Raw genomic sequence first — 14,798 nt, forward strand, 5'->3', positions numbered from 1 at the left:
TCAGTCTTTATATATGATCCCATAGTTCTCGGAGGTTTTGTTTGTTACTTTTCATTCTTTTTTTCTCTAATCTCATCTACCTGCCATAATTCAGCAAGACAGTCTTCAAGCTCTTATATCCTTTCTTCTGCTTGGTCTATTTGGCTATTGATACTTGTGTTTGCATTGTGAACTTCTCATGTTGTGTTTTTCAGCTCCATCAGGTCAGTTATATTCATCTCTAAACTGTTTTATTTTCTAGTTAACAGTTCCTGTAATGGTTTTGTCATGCTTCTTCATTTCTTTGCATTGAGTTAGAACATAATCCTTTAGCTAGTAAAGTTTGTTATTACCCATCTTCTGAAGCCTACTTCTTCCAATTCATCCATTTCAGCCTTAGCGCAGTTCTGTGCCCTTGCTGGAGACGTGTTGTGATCATTTGGAGGAGAAGAGGCACTCTGGGTTTTTGAGTTTTCAGCATTTTTGTGTTGATTCTTTTTCATCTTCATGGGTTTATCTACTTTTGATCTTTGAAGTGCTGACCTTGGATGTGGTTTTGTGGGGTGTTTCTCATTTATGTTGTTGTTGTTTCTTTCCACTTGTTTTTCCTTTTGCAATCAGACGCCTCTTCCTTAGGGTTGCTGCATTTTGCTTGGGGTCCACTCCAGACCCTATTCACTTGGGTCCCTCCTGCCCCTGGAGTTATCACCAGTGGAGGCTGCAGAACAGCAAAGATGTCAGCCTGTTCCTTACTGTAGAAGCTCTGTCTCAGAGGGTCACCGACCTGATGCTGGCTGGAATGCTCCTGCATGAGGTTTCTGGAGACTCCTGTTGGGAGGTCTCACCCAGTCAGAAGGAGTGGGATCAGGGACCCACTTAAATAAGGGGTCTGGCTGCCCCTTGGCAAAGCGGGAGTGCTGCAGCTGGGGGGAATCCTCAGGCTACCCTGACTCCCCAGAGCCAGCAGTTAGAAAAGACTAAGACAACTGATTGACAATACTGAACCTGCCCCTCTTCCTAGGAACTTCTCTCAGGGATATCAGAGTTCTGTTTATAAACCCCTGGTTGGGGATGCTGAAATTCTCACAGAGGGGTTCTGCCTGGTTAATAGTGGATCTGGGTCCTGCTGTCTGGCCTTGAACTGTCCCAGCTGCTGTGCTGCGCTGTGGGGAATTGCTCCTGGTCCAAATTTCCCAGTCTTGCTGGCACTGGTGGCAGGGGAAAACGACCAACTGGAGCCCTAGTGATGGTGGCCATCCCTACCCATTGTCAGTACTCAGTCTTCTTAGGCAGTCTCCAGCCTGCTGTGCCTCACTGGAGTTTCCAGAACCAGACAATGCAAAAACTCCTGTGTCTCAGTGCCTGCTCGAGCAGCCATCTACCCGAGCAGTCCCTGTGAGTCTGCACAGCTATGTGCTTGGGGTCATGAGGGACTTCCTGATTTGTGGGTTGCAAGGATCCGTGGGAAAAGCAAGATGATGTTCTTCTTGTATAATAGCTTTCAGGTGTTTTCTATATTTCTTGTATTTGGATGTCTACCTCTACGGCAAGAGCAGGGAAATTTTCTTGAATTATTTCCTCAAATATGTTTGCCAAGTTGCCTACTCTTTTTTCCTTCTGTCTCTGAAATGCCTGTACATCATAGGTTTGGTAATTTTCCATAATCTTATGTTTCTTGAAGGCTTTGTTCATTAAATAAATTTTTTTTTGCTTTGTTTTTGACTGATTGGGCTAATTAGAAAGACTGGCCTTCAAGCTCTGAAATTCTTTCTTATGCTTGGTCTAGCCTATTGCTAAAGCTCTCAACTATATTTTGAAATTAATTCAGTGAATTTGTCATTTCCAGAAGTTCTTTTTTATTATATCTTGTCTTTCACGTCCTGAATTGTTTTTTTCTAGTTTCTTTGTGTTGATTTTTAACTTTCTCTTGGCACTCATTGAACTTTCTTACAATATATATTTTGAATTCTTTACTCATCATATTAGAATTTTAATTTTGGTCAGGATCCATTGTAAAGAGCTAGTGCAATCCTTTGGTGGTGTCAAAAACTTTGTCTTTTTGTACTGCCAGAGTTCTTGCACTAATTCCTTCTCGTCTCAAGAAGCTGTCACTTCTTATTTTGAATTTGCTGTTGTTTGAGTGGGATTTCTTTTTTTTTTAATTTGTACCTTGAGAGTGTGACTGCAGTGTATCTTGTATATGTTTCTTTGGCTTTGTTTCTGGATGCTTTCAGGGGCCAAGGCTCTGAACAGGTTCCTTGGTGTTATGGGTAGCTTTTGTGTGGTGGCTTTCTCAAATGCTGCTTGTTGTAGTAATGTGTTTGGCATATGAGCTAAACACCATCTTCTGCAAGATTGGAAATGCGAAGGTCTCAGGAATTGTCTCTTACATTAGCTGTATGCCCTTCTGATAGCATATTTCTTATATGGTGGGGCAGTTAAGTCTTCAGTCCAGTAGGTGGTGCTTAAGAGTAGGCGCTAGCTCCTTTTTTCACAGCCTGATAACTAATGAAAGGACCCTCTTTGATGGGGTTGGCGGGGGAAATTTGTGTTGGGATGTGCTGAGGTCTTGGGGAGAGGGGTAGGGGGCGCTGCACCAGTTCCTTGTCCTGGGCAGGCAGGAACAGAATCCATTTCCCTATCATGCCCTTGTTGCAAGGTTTATGATCTTCAGTTAATAGACTTGTGCTTTATCTCCCAGCCACAGTGCAACTGAGATTCTTGATATAAACCTCTCTCGCTGCTACCACAAAAATGGTCTCAGGGCAGATCCTCTTCCCCCATTCTGTGGCTTGTCTGTGCTGTGTTGCTAGGACGCTACTGCTCTGTGTACGGAGGGCTGATGGGCCATGCCCTGTCTGCAAGCTCAGGTGGTACAGGTACCCTTTCAGTGGGGTGCAGCTACCATGAATAGTGCTGGAAATGCTGTTTCCAGGGGCACTCATGTCAGCCCCCAGCAGAGAAAGCCTCTGCTACCTCCACAATAGTGAATGGGGGAGTGGGGTTTACTCCTCCATTATCTGTTTCTGGCCACTAGTACCACCCGCTTCACAGATAGGGACTGCATTCACATTTCCTTTGTATCAAGGTGCACTTAGGTGAGCTGTGCTCCTCCATCTCCTAGGGGCAGCCCATGTTGAAGGGCTCCTGCAACTTTCCAAGGTCCCACTGGTTCCCTGTAGTTGCCAAAGTCAGAGAAGAGTCTGTGGTATATTTGCAGGGGATCTGGTGATATGGTGACACAATGGCTGAGGATCCCCAGGAAGAGCAATGGCCCACAACAGGTGCACAACCAGTGTGGCACCAGCTATGTCAGTTTAGGCCTGAGGGGAGTGTGAATGCACCTCCATGAGCTGGCCACTCGGTGCTCTGTCCCTAGGAAGTTTCTAAGTTGCTACTGACCACATTTCCTAGGGTTGCAAGGGCAGAGGCTTTCCCCAGCAATTTGGTGGTCAGCAGTTTGTCACAGGGGTGAGGGGAGCAAAGAAACCCTCTCACTTACCCTTTCTGTGGGACTTGAAGTTCCTCAGGGGTCAGCCTTTGCCATATTCTTGCTGCCTTCCTTTTCTGTGCCCCCAGCTTTTTTCCTATGGGCTCTCACAGACCTTGGCTCACTTCCTTCAGCTTTGCACTCAGATCATGACCGTTTACCTGTAATTTTGAATTTCTTTCTCAGGAGAATTGGCATCTGATGTCTCTATTCAGCCATCTTGGGGGAAAAAAGAATAAGGAAACTCTTCTGCTTACTTTGAATTCAACTTATTCTTTGGATTCAACTATTTTACTAAAAGGAAAACAGACGATTGATTTCAGAGTATTCTTATTTAGCAATATATGCCTTCAATACTGTAATTTTCCTTCCAACTCCTGCTTTTGATACATCCCACAAATTTTGATGAGTTGTCCTTTCATTTTTATTAAGTTCAAAATATTTCTTATATTCTCTTGATATTTTTACCTATATGTTATTTATAAGTGTGTTGTTTAATCTGTAAGTATTTGGGGATTTTCTGGGTAACTTTTTGTTACTTATTTTTAGTTTCATTCCATTGTGGCCAGAGAGTAAACATTATATGAATTCCATTCTTTTAAATTTGTTTAGATATGTTTTATGGCTACAAATGAGGTCTATCTTGGTTAATTTCCTACTGGAGCTTGAGAAGAATGTATATTCTTCTGTTGTTGGATGAAGTAGTTTATAATGTCCATTATATTGATGGTGATTATAATGATTGATGGTCCATTATATTGATTGTTGAGCTAAAAACTATATCTTATTGATTTTCTGCCTGTTGGATCTGTCCATTTCTGATAAAGAGGCGTTAAAGTTTCCAACCATAATAGTGGATCAGTCTGTTTCTACTTGCAGTTCTATAAATTTCTGTCTCATGTAGTTTGATGCTCTCTTGTTAGATACATACACATTAAGGGTTGTTATGTTTTCTTGAAGAAGTGACCTGAATCATTGTATATCACTCCGTTTATTCCTGATAACTTTCCTTGCTCTAAAGTTGGCTCTGCCTGAAATTAATATAGCTATTCTTATTTTTAGATATTGGCATTAAATTTTTATATATCTTTTTCCATCCATTTACTTTTAATCTATATGTATCTTTATATTTAAAGTTGGTTTATTATAGACAACATATAGTTGGATCTTGTTTTACTATCCGTTGTTACCATTTCTATCTTTTAGTAGGTCCATTTATAGTGCTTGGCACTCAATGTAATCATTGATACAGTTGGATTAATATCTGCTGTATTTGTCCCTTCTCCCTTCTGTCCACTGTATGATTGTTGTCATTCATTTCACATATACATAAGCATACATAAGTGTGTGTAATTTGATATGCATACATAGTTATATATATTTTTGCTAGTATTATTTCAATTAGGTCAATGAAGAATGAGAAAAATATGCTTTCATTTTACCTTCACTTATTTATTCTCTGATGCTCTTTATGTTCTGAGTTTCTTAGGTATATAATTTTTCTTCTCTCGAAATAATTTCTTTTAACATTTCTTTCAAGACAGGTCTACTGGCTACAAATTCCCTTATTTTTTATTTGAGAAAGTATTTTTCCTCCACTTTTGAAGGATAATTTCATAGAGTAAAAGAATTGTAGTTTTTTTTCTCCACACTTTCAATATTTTACTCCATTCTCTTTTTGCTTGCATAGTTTCTGGAGAGAAGTTGGTTGTAATTCTTATTTTTACTTACCCCTAGATAAGGTGTTATTTCCTCTGTATTCTTTTTGGATTTTTCTTTATCCTTGATTTTCTTTAGTTTTAAAATGATAAGCTTATGTTTAATTTTCTGGCATTTATCCTGCTTGGTGTTCTGTGAGCTTCCTGGATCTGTGGTTTTGTGTCTGACATTAACTTTGGGAAAACTCTTAGTCATCATGTTTGCAAATATTTCTTCTGTTCCATTCTGTCTTTTTTCTAGTATTCCCTTTATGTGTATGTTGCACCTTTTGTAGTTGTATTACAGGTCTTGGATATTCTGTTCTTGTTTTTTTTTCCTGTCATTTTTTCCTTTGCTTTTCCATTTTTGAGGTATCTATTGAGATATTCTCAAGATCAGAAGCTCTTTTTTTCAGCTGTGTCCAGCCTATAATAAGCCCATTAAAAGTATTCTTCATTTATGTTATAGTGTTTAAATCCCTAGAATTTCTTTTTTGTTCTTTCTTAAAGTTTTCTTCTCTGCCTGTATTGCCCATCTGTCCCTGCATGTTGTCTACTTCACCCATTAGCATTCTTAACATATTAATTATAGTTTTAATAAATTGCTAGTGTGATAATTTCACCATCACTGCCATTTCTGAGTCTGGTTTTGATGCTTGCTTTATCTCCTCAACTATGTTTTTAGTTAGCTGGACATGATGTACTGGGCAGAAGGAACTCCTATAAATAGGCCTTTAGTAATGTGGTGGTAAGGTATGGAAGGAGAGGACATCTTCTGTAGTTCTGCAATTAGTCCTCAGGTTTTTTTTTTTTTTTTTTTTTTTTTTATCAGTCCATACCTCTGGATTGTGAACTTCTCATATGCTTCTCTTTCCCCCTTAGGTGGGTCAGGAAGAAGGTCTAGAGTGGGCTGGAGGTGGGTATTCCCCTTCTCTCAACTCAGTTAAGTTCTGATCAAATCCCTGTAGGTTAGGCTCTGATTACATAGTTTCTCCTGAGAGAAGACCTTGTTAAGTAGAAGAGAATGATCTGGAATATTTTTAAATGGTTATTTCACCCTCCCCCTGCCTGGATCATGGAGGATCTTTCTCCAGTATTCACCAAGAAGACCTGGTAGAGCTACTGGATGTAAAATTCACAAAACTGTGAGTGCCCCATAATGACTGAGTCCCCCTGGAATTTTTAATGCCAGAGTTGTCCAAACCAAGCCTCCAGCAATTCATCAGAGTTCAGGTTTTCCTGCGCTGGCACTGGTTCCTGTGGAGGTTTTTGCTTGTAGGCTGCTTCTCTGTTGTTTCTATCTTCTGTTTCTTCAGCTTTGAGGGCAGTAGTTTGCCTTATGATCTCATTTCTCTTATGAATCTAAAAGTTGTAGTTTTTTTCAGTTTATTTAGCTTTTTACTTGTTAGAATGGAATAGCAATTTCCAAGCTTCTTACCTGCTAGGCTGGAAATGGGAAGCCTTGGTTTGTCATTTCATTCTTAATTTTGATGATGTCTCATTTATTAATTTTGTTTTTATGGATGATGATTTTTGTTACCATATCTAAGAAATTTTTGTCTAGCCCAAGGTAGAATAGATTTTCTGTGTTTTCTAAAGTCTTTTTTTTTTTTAATTTTTAGTTGTTTATTTTTATTTATTTATTTATTTATTTTGGTGTTTTTATTTTTATTTTATTTATTTATTTATTTATTTTTTCTTTTATTATTATTATTATTATTATACTTTAGGTTTTATGGTACATGTGCGCAATGTGCAGGTAAGTTACATATGTATACATGTGCCATGCTGGTGCGCTGCACCCACCAACTCGTCATCTAGCATTAGATATATCTCCCAATGCTATCCCTCCCCCCTCCGCCCACCCCACAACAGTCCCCGAAGTGTGACAAACCCACAGCCAATATCATACTGAATGGGCAAAAACTGGAAGCATTCCCTTTGAAAACTGGCACAAGACAGGGATGCCTTCTCTCACCACTTCTATTCAACATAGTGTTGGAAGTTCTGGCCAGGGCAATTAGGCAGGAGAAGGAAATCAAGGGTGTTCAATTAGGAAAAGAGGAAGTCAAATTGTCCCTGTTTGCAGATGACATGATAGTATATCTAGAAAACCCCATTGTCTCAGCCCAAAACCTCCTTAAGCTGATAAGCAACTTCAGCAAAGTCTCAGGATACAAAATCAATGTGCAAAAATCACAAGCATTCTTATACATCAATAACAGACAAACAGAGAGCCAAATCATGAGTGAACTCCCATTCACAATTGCTTCAAAGAGAATAAAATACCTAGGAATCCAACTTACAAGGGATATGAAAGACCTCTTCAAGGAGAACTACAAACCACTGCTCAAGGAAATAAAAGAGGATACAAACGAATGGAAGAACATTCCATGCTCGTGGGTAGGAAGAATCAATATCATGAAAATGGCCATCCTTCCCAAGGTAATTTACAGATTCAATGCCATCCCCATCAAGCTACCGATGACTTTCTTCACAGAATTGGAAAAAACTACTTTAAAGTTCATATGGAACCAAAAAAGAGCCCGCATTGCCAAGTCAATCCTAAGCCAAAAGAACAAAGCTGGAGGCATCACACTACCTGACTTCACACTATACTACAAGGCAATAGTAACCAAAACAGCATGGTACTGGTACCAAAACAGAGATATAGATCAATGGAACAGAACAGAGCCATCAGAAATAATGCCACATATCTACAACTATCTGATCTTTGACAAACCTGACAAAAACAAGAAATGGGGAAAGGATTCCCTATTTAATAAATGGTGCTGGGAAAACTGGCTAGCCATATGTAGAAAGCTGAAACTGGATCCCTTCCTTACACCTTATACAAAAATCAATTCAAGATGGATTAAAGACTTAAATGTTAGACCTAAAACCATAAAAACTCTAGAAGAAAACCTAGGCATTACCATTCAGGACATAGGCATGGGCAAGGACTTCATGTCTAAAACACCAAAAGCAATGGCAACAAAAGCCAAAATTGACAAATGGGATCTAATTAAACTCAAGAGCTTCTGCACAGCAAAAGAAACTACCATCAGAGTGAACAGGCAACCTACAAAATGGGAGAAAATTTTCACAACCTACTCATCTGACAAAGGGCTAATATCCAGAATCTACAATGAACTCCAACACATTTACAAGAAAAAAACAAACAACCCCATCAAAAAGTGGGCGAAGGACATGAACAGACACTTCTCAAAAGAAGACATTTATGCAGCCAAAAAACACATGAAAAAATGCTCACCATCACTGGCCATCAGAGAAATGCAAATCAAAACCACAATGAGATACCATCTCACACCAGTTAGAATGGCAATCATTAAAAAGTCAGGAAACAACAGGTGCTGGAGAGGATGTGGAGAAATAGGAACACTTTTACACTGTTGGTGGGACTGTAAACTAGTTCAACCCTTGTGGAAGTCAGTGTGGCGATTTCTCAGGGATCTAGAACTAGAAATTCCATTCGACCCAGCCATCCCATTACTGGGTATATACCCAAAGGACTATAAATCATGCTGCTATAAAGACACATGCACACGTATGTTTATTGCGGCATTATTCACAATAGCAAAGACTTGGAACCAACCCAAATGTCCAACAATGATAGACTGGATTAAGAAAATGTGGCACATATACACCATGGAATACTATGCAGCCATAAAAAATGATGAGTTCATGTCCTTTGTAGGGACATGGATGAAATTGGAAATCATCATTCTCAGTAAACTATCGCAAGAACAAAAAACCAAACACCGCATATTCTCACTCATAGGTGGGAATTGAACAATAAAGTCTTTATAATTTCAGGTTTTACATTTAGGTATATGTTCTATTTTGAGTTAACTTTTGTATATGATGCAAATATCAAAAGAAGTTTGTATTTTTTGATTTTTTTTTTTTTGGTCTATGGATACCCTAATGTTTTAGCACAATCTGTAGAAAAGACTATTCTTTTTCATTGAATTGACTTTGCACTTTTGTTGAAGGCCATTTACATGTGGTCCTATTTCTGGATTTTCTATTCTGTTTCATTTATGTATTTTGTCTCTCATGATACAAATACCACACTGTTTTGAATATTGTAGGACTGTAAATCTGGAAACCAGCTAGTGTAAGTCCTCTAACTTTGTTCTACATTTTCTAAGATGTTTTGGCTATTCTGGATTCTGTGCGTTTTTATATGAATTTTATAATCAGCTCATATATTTCTATAAAAAACCTTGTTGAGATATTATTGGGATTGCACTGAATCTATGATCAGTTTAGCCAGAAAATAACATTTTAATAATACTGAGTCTTCCTTTTGGTGAACACAATGTATTTCTCTATTTAGGACTTAAAATTTTTCCAAGGGGTGTTTTGCAGTTTTAAATTTATAGGTCTTATACCTATTTTGTCAGATTTATTTCTAAGTTATTTCATATTTTTAATGCTATTGTAATAGGCATTTTTTAAATTTCAGCTTTCAATTATTAATTGCTTGTGCATAGAAATACAGTTGAGTTCTGAATATTGATCTTGTATCCTGCAAGGTTGCTGAGCTCACTTATTAGTACTTGTAGCTTTTCACATAGATTCCGTAGAATTTTCTGTATAGACAATCATATCAGCTGAAAATAGAAGCACTTTAACTTTTTAATTTATTTTATTCTTTTCTTTCAATCTCCATGCCTTTTATTTACTTGTTTTGCCTATTTCACTGAGTAGAACCAACTGTTCAGTGTTGAATAGAAGTAATAACATCAGATATCCTTGACTTGATCCTGATATTAGGGGGAAAGCCTTCTGTCTTTTGTCAAAAATATGATGTTAGTTATGTGTCTTTGGAAGATGCTCTTTATATGGCTGAGGAATTTTGCTTCTATTAGTAGTTTACTGAGAGTTGTAATGAGGAACTGATGTTGGATATGGGCAAATGCTTTTTCTGCATTTGTTTAGGTAATCATATGGGTTTTTTTTCTTTTTTAGTTTGTTAAAATTATGAATTAGCTTAACTTTTTCTAATGTTAAACTAACTTTGCATTCCATACTTAGCCATTATTTAATATCCTTTTAATATATTATTGGATTTGATTTGATAAAGTCTTTTTTTTTTCTTTTTTTTTGCATCTATGTTCCTGAGGGGTATTGGGGTATATGAGTGTGTTTTCAAATATCTTTCTCTGGTTTTGGTGTTAGGATAACATTATACTCAGAATCTTTTGGTAAGACCATTTTTAAAAAGATATTTTATAAATTTGATACCAACTTTTTTGTTAAATATTTGAAAGACTTCACTAATGAAGCCATATGGGCCTGGAGTTTTCTTTGTGAGAGGGATTTTTAATGATGAATTCAGTCTTCTAAGAACATAAAACTATTCAGGTTATCTGTTTCTTCTTTTGTGAGTTTCATAGTTTGTATTGTTCAGAAAATCTGTTTATTTCCTAAAAATTTTAAAATTTATTGGCATGAAATTGTCATAATAATTTTTTTTGATAATTATAGACTATAGTGTTGTCATCTCTCTCATACCCAATATTCATAATTTATGTATTCTCTTTTTATACTGATTATTCTGTGTATAATTTTGCAAAGAATTAGGATTGTGTTTAATAAATTTTCCATATTGCTTTTGCTGTTTTCTATTTCATCTATTCATCTGTGATCTTTCTACTTACATTGAGTGTAATGTTCTCCTCTTTGTACCTCTTATTATGCAAGCTAAGGTCATTAAATTGAGGCCTTATTTCTAATGTGGGTACTGAGTGCTATAAGTTTTTAATAACATAAATTCTCTATTTTTTTTATTTCTGTTTAGTTCAAAATACTAATTTTATTTATGAATTCTTCTTTGCCCTATGTGTCATTTGGATATATGTATAAATATCTAAATTCCAAATATTTAGACATTTTACTTATATTTTTCTGTTAGGGATTTCTCATTTAATTCCACTGTAATTAAAGAACATGTTTCTTGATTTGAATCCTTGATGTAAATCCTACATTGAGAATTTCTTTTATGGTCCAGTATATAGTTTACCTTGGTAAATGTTTCATGTGCCCTTTAAAAGGATTTGAACCCTACTGTTTTTGAGTCAAATGCTCTGTAAATGTCAATTGAGTCAAGTTGGTAGATAGTATTGTTCAAGTCTTCTGCATCCTTCCTGATTTTCTATCTAGTTATTCTATCAATAATTTACAGATGTGTGTTTAAATATATGAGTATAATTGTGGATTTTTCTATTTCTCCTAGAAGCTTTTACCAGTTTCACTTCAGGATTTTCAAAACTCTGTTATCATTGTCATGTTTTCTTAATCATTATGAAATGATTGTCTTTATACTTTGTGATATTCTTTCCTTTAAAATTTGACTTTGATATTAATATAGACATTCCTGCTTTCTTTTAGTGAGTGTTAGAATGGTAAATCTTTTCCCATCTTTATACTTTAACTTTTCTGTGTAGTTGCATTTTAAATGGGATTCTAATAAATAGCATCTAGTTGAATCTTACTTTTTAACCCAGTTTGACAACTTCTTCCTTTTAGTTAGAGTGTTTGGAATGTTTGCATTTCTTTATAATTATTTTTCTATTCTGCGTTCAATGTTGCCTCTTTTTGTGCCTACTTTTGGTAAGTTGAGCATTTTTGTTGATTCCATCTTGTCTCCATTGTTACTAGCTGTAATTCTTTGTTGTATTATTTTAGTGGTTGCTTTAGGATTTATAGTATACATCTTCCATTTATCACAGTCTGTCTTCAAGTAATATTATGCCACTTATTGTGTATTATAAGAACCTCACAAGAATATACTTCCATTTCCCTCTCTCACTCCATCCTTTGTGCTGTTTTTGTCATATATTCTGTCTTTCTGTGTTATAGACTCTGCAATGCTTTGTTATGAGTTTTTGTTTAAATAATTGATAATCTTTTAAGGAAATCTAACCAATAAGGAAAAAGTCTTTTATATTTATCAGTGAATTTTCCATTTTCAGTGCTCTTCATCCTTTTGTTTAGATTCAGACTTTTATACGTTACAGTTTTCTTTCTTCCTGAATAACTTCTTTTTACATTTTTTGTTGCCCAGGTCTATTGATGTTGAATTATTTCATTACATATATACTTGGTAAAGTCTTTTACAAAGATATTTAGTAACATATTTTTACTGGGTATAGAATTCTAGGTTGAAAATGTTCTCTTTCAGTATTTTAAAGATACTGTTGCACTTGGTTTTGGCTTGCATTGTTTTCAACCAGCAGTTTGCTTTCATTCTTAAATTTGTTACCATGTGCATAATGCCTCTCTTTTTCTGTAGTTACTTCTGAAGATTTTTAAATTATTGTTTTTAAGCAATTTAATTATGCTATATTTTGGTGTTTTTTTCTGTTTTTTTTTGTGGTTGGAATTTGTTGAACTTCTTAAACTTTTAAATTTATTATTTTTATCAAATTTGTATAATTTTCAGCTATTGTTTCTTAAAATATTTCTTCTATCTCTCTTCCATTTCCTTTGTGGACTCTATTTAACTGTATATTAGGCCACTTGATGTTTTCCCACAGTTCATTGATACTCTGTTACTTTTTTATTGTCTTTTTTTCCCCTCTATTACTCTGAGTAACTTCTTTTGGTGTTTTTTAAGATCACTAATCTTTCCAATAGCAGTGTGTAATATGGCTTTATTCCCATGCAGCGTATAATCTGCCTTTAGTCCCATTTGGTGTATTTTTTATCTCAGGCATTGTGATTTTTATCTCTAGCCATCTGATTTATCTATTTTTAAAATATATCTTTCATGTAGTCTATTACCATGTACAACCATTTTTTAGCTTCTTGCACATATGAGGAAGAGTTAACTGGTTTAATATTCGTATTTACTAATTTGATCATCTGCATCATTTCTAAGTCAATTTTGTTCAGTTGTTTTTTCCCTCACTGTGGGTAGTATTTTTAATGGTAATTTTTTATTAGATGCCACACATGGTGAATTTCACTTTATTGAGTGCTGAATATTTTTGCATTTATATATGTATTTTTGAGCTTCATTCCAAGATGCAGTCAAGTTTCCCAGAAACAAACAGTTGATCCTTTCAGATCTTTCTTATAAACTGTTAAATGTTATCAGCAGCATTTAATCTTGGGCTCTTTTCCCCTTATTGATGCAAAACAGTTCTGAGTACTTTATCTGAGTAGTTTATCAAACACCCTGTGAATTATGAGCTTTTCTGCTTTAGCTGAGGACAGGAACTGTTTTTCATCTAGTGTGAGCATCAGGGTTTGTTCCTTTTAATCCTTTTTGGTGCTTCTTTCTGAGGGTAGTTTCCACACATGCATGTGTTTATCAGTAAAGGTGAAAAGTCAAGAGAAACCTGCAGACCTCCAGAGTTCTTTTTCTGTAGTTCTTTCCCCTCAAGTTGTCTGTCTTTTGAACTAGCTATCCTGGTTCTCTTGAGCTTTCAGCTTCTTCTCAACTTAAGGAGACAGCAAGGATCTTCCTGGGTTTCTTCTCCCTTGTGCTGTGCCTTGGAAACTTCAGACAATAGGGTGGGACAATCATAGGGCTCAAATGATTTGTTTCTAATCTCTTAGGATTATCATCCTTTGTTGCCTACCTTCCAATGTCTTTAAAACCATTGTTTTATAAATATTTTAAAAATTTGTTTCATGCAGAAAACAAATTTAGGTTTAAAAAACCTTTCATGCAGGAAGGTAAAAATCCAGCCCTATTATTTTATCTTCACTGGAAGATGTCTTCCTCACTCTTGAATTTTAAAACCTTTTTTTCCTTTAAGAAGTATTTATATATTATTGCTAATAAGCTTAATACCATCATTGAGAACCATATTACAAGGAAAATATTACTCTAATTGCTCCTTTCTAGTTTTCTATTCATAAAATTCTTAATAATTTACCTGAAATCATGTAAATATGACATGAAATTTAATAATTTACTTGAAAGCATATAAATATACAGTAAAATCCTGAAATTTGGAAATAAAGAGTTTTGGGTTCAACATGCCATCACAATAGCAATGTGGCTTAGAAGTTAATTCTCAAGCTACAGCAATATTCATTGTGCAAGGAGCTTGTTAGTGTTAAATTAAATAATACTTTTAAAAAGACTAGCACATAGCATGTAATCAAAAATGGTAACAATAAGTACAGCAGCAATAATAGCATCATCAGCAACAGCAATAGTTGATATCACCAAAAAGTTAAATGTCATGTGCTTATTAGGCAGTGGCAAGATAAGAGAAAATAAATTATAAAATTGGAAAAAAGAGACTCTCTTTAAATGTTTTTCAGAAAATGGAGAACAAAAATCCAATTTAACCATTACTCATCTGACCATGTAACCACTGTTAAATAATAAATGCCTCTAAGATAAAAGAAGCAAGATAAGATAATTTTGCTAGCCTTGTTTATCATTTAAAATGCATCTATGAGAAACATTATGGAACGAAATGTTGAAGTCTCATGTGATAAGGTTTCACTTTCTAATTTTGGCATCCTCACATTTACAGATAAGATTATTTCATTTTGTGATGATAAAGCTTGAGAATGACTGTACAAACCCCTGAATTATTTAGCTACATGGATTCATGGTGATCCAAGGCTATTACAGT

At 35.6% G+C, this 14,798-nt stretch overlaps 1 protein-coding gene across 2 annotated transcripts in view; it reads left to right on the plus strand.

Annotated features, from left to right (window-relative positions):
* AGBL4 (AGBL carboxypeptidase 4) overlaps positions 1-14,798 on the plus strand; it is a 1,536,119-nt gene that overhangs the window by 392,138 nt on the left and 1,129,183 nt on the right. The gene's annotated exons all lie outside the window — the stretch shown is intronic.

This window comes from Pongo pygmaeus, chromosome 1 (assembly GCF_028885625.2).
Source record: "Pongo pygmaeus isolate AG05252 chromosome 1, NHGRI_mPonPyg2-v2.0_pri, whole genome shotgun sequence".
Taxonomy (NCBI): Eukaryota; Metazoa; Chordata; class Mammalia; order Primates; family Hominidae; genus Pongo; species Pongo pygmaeus.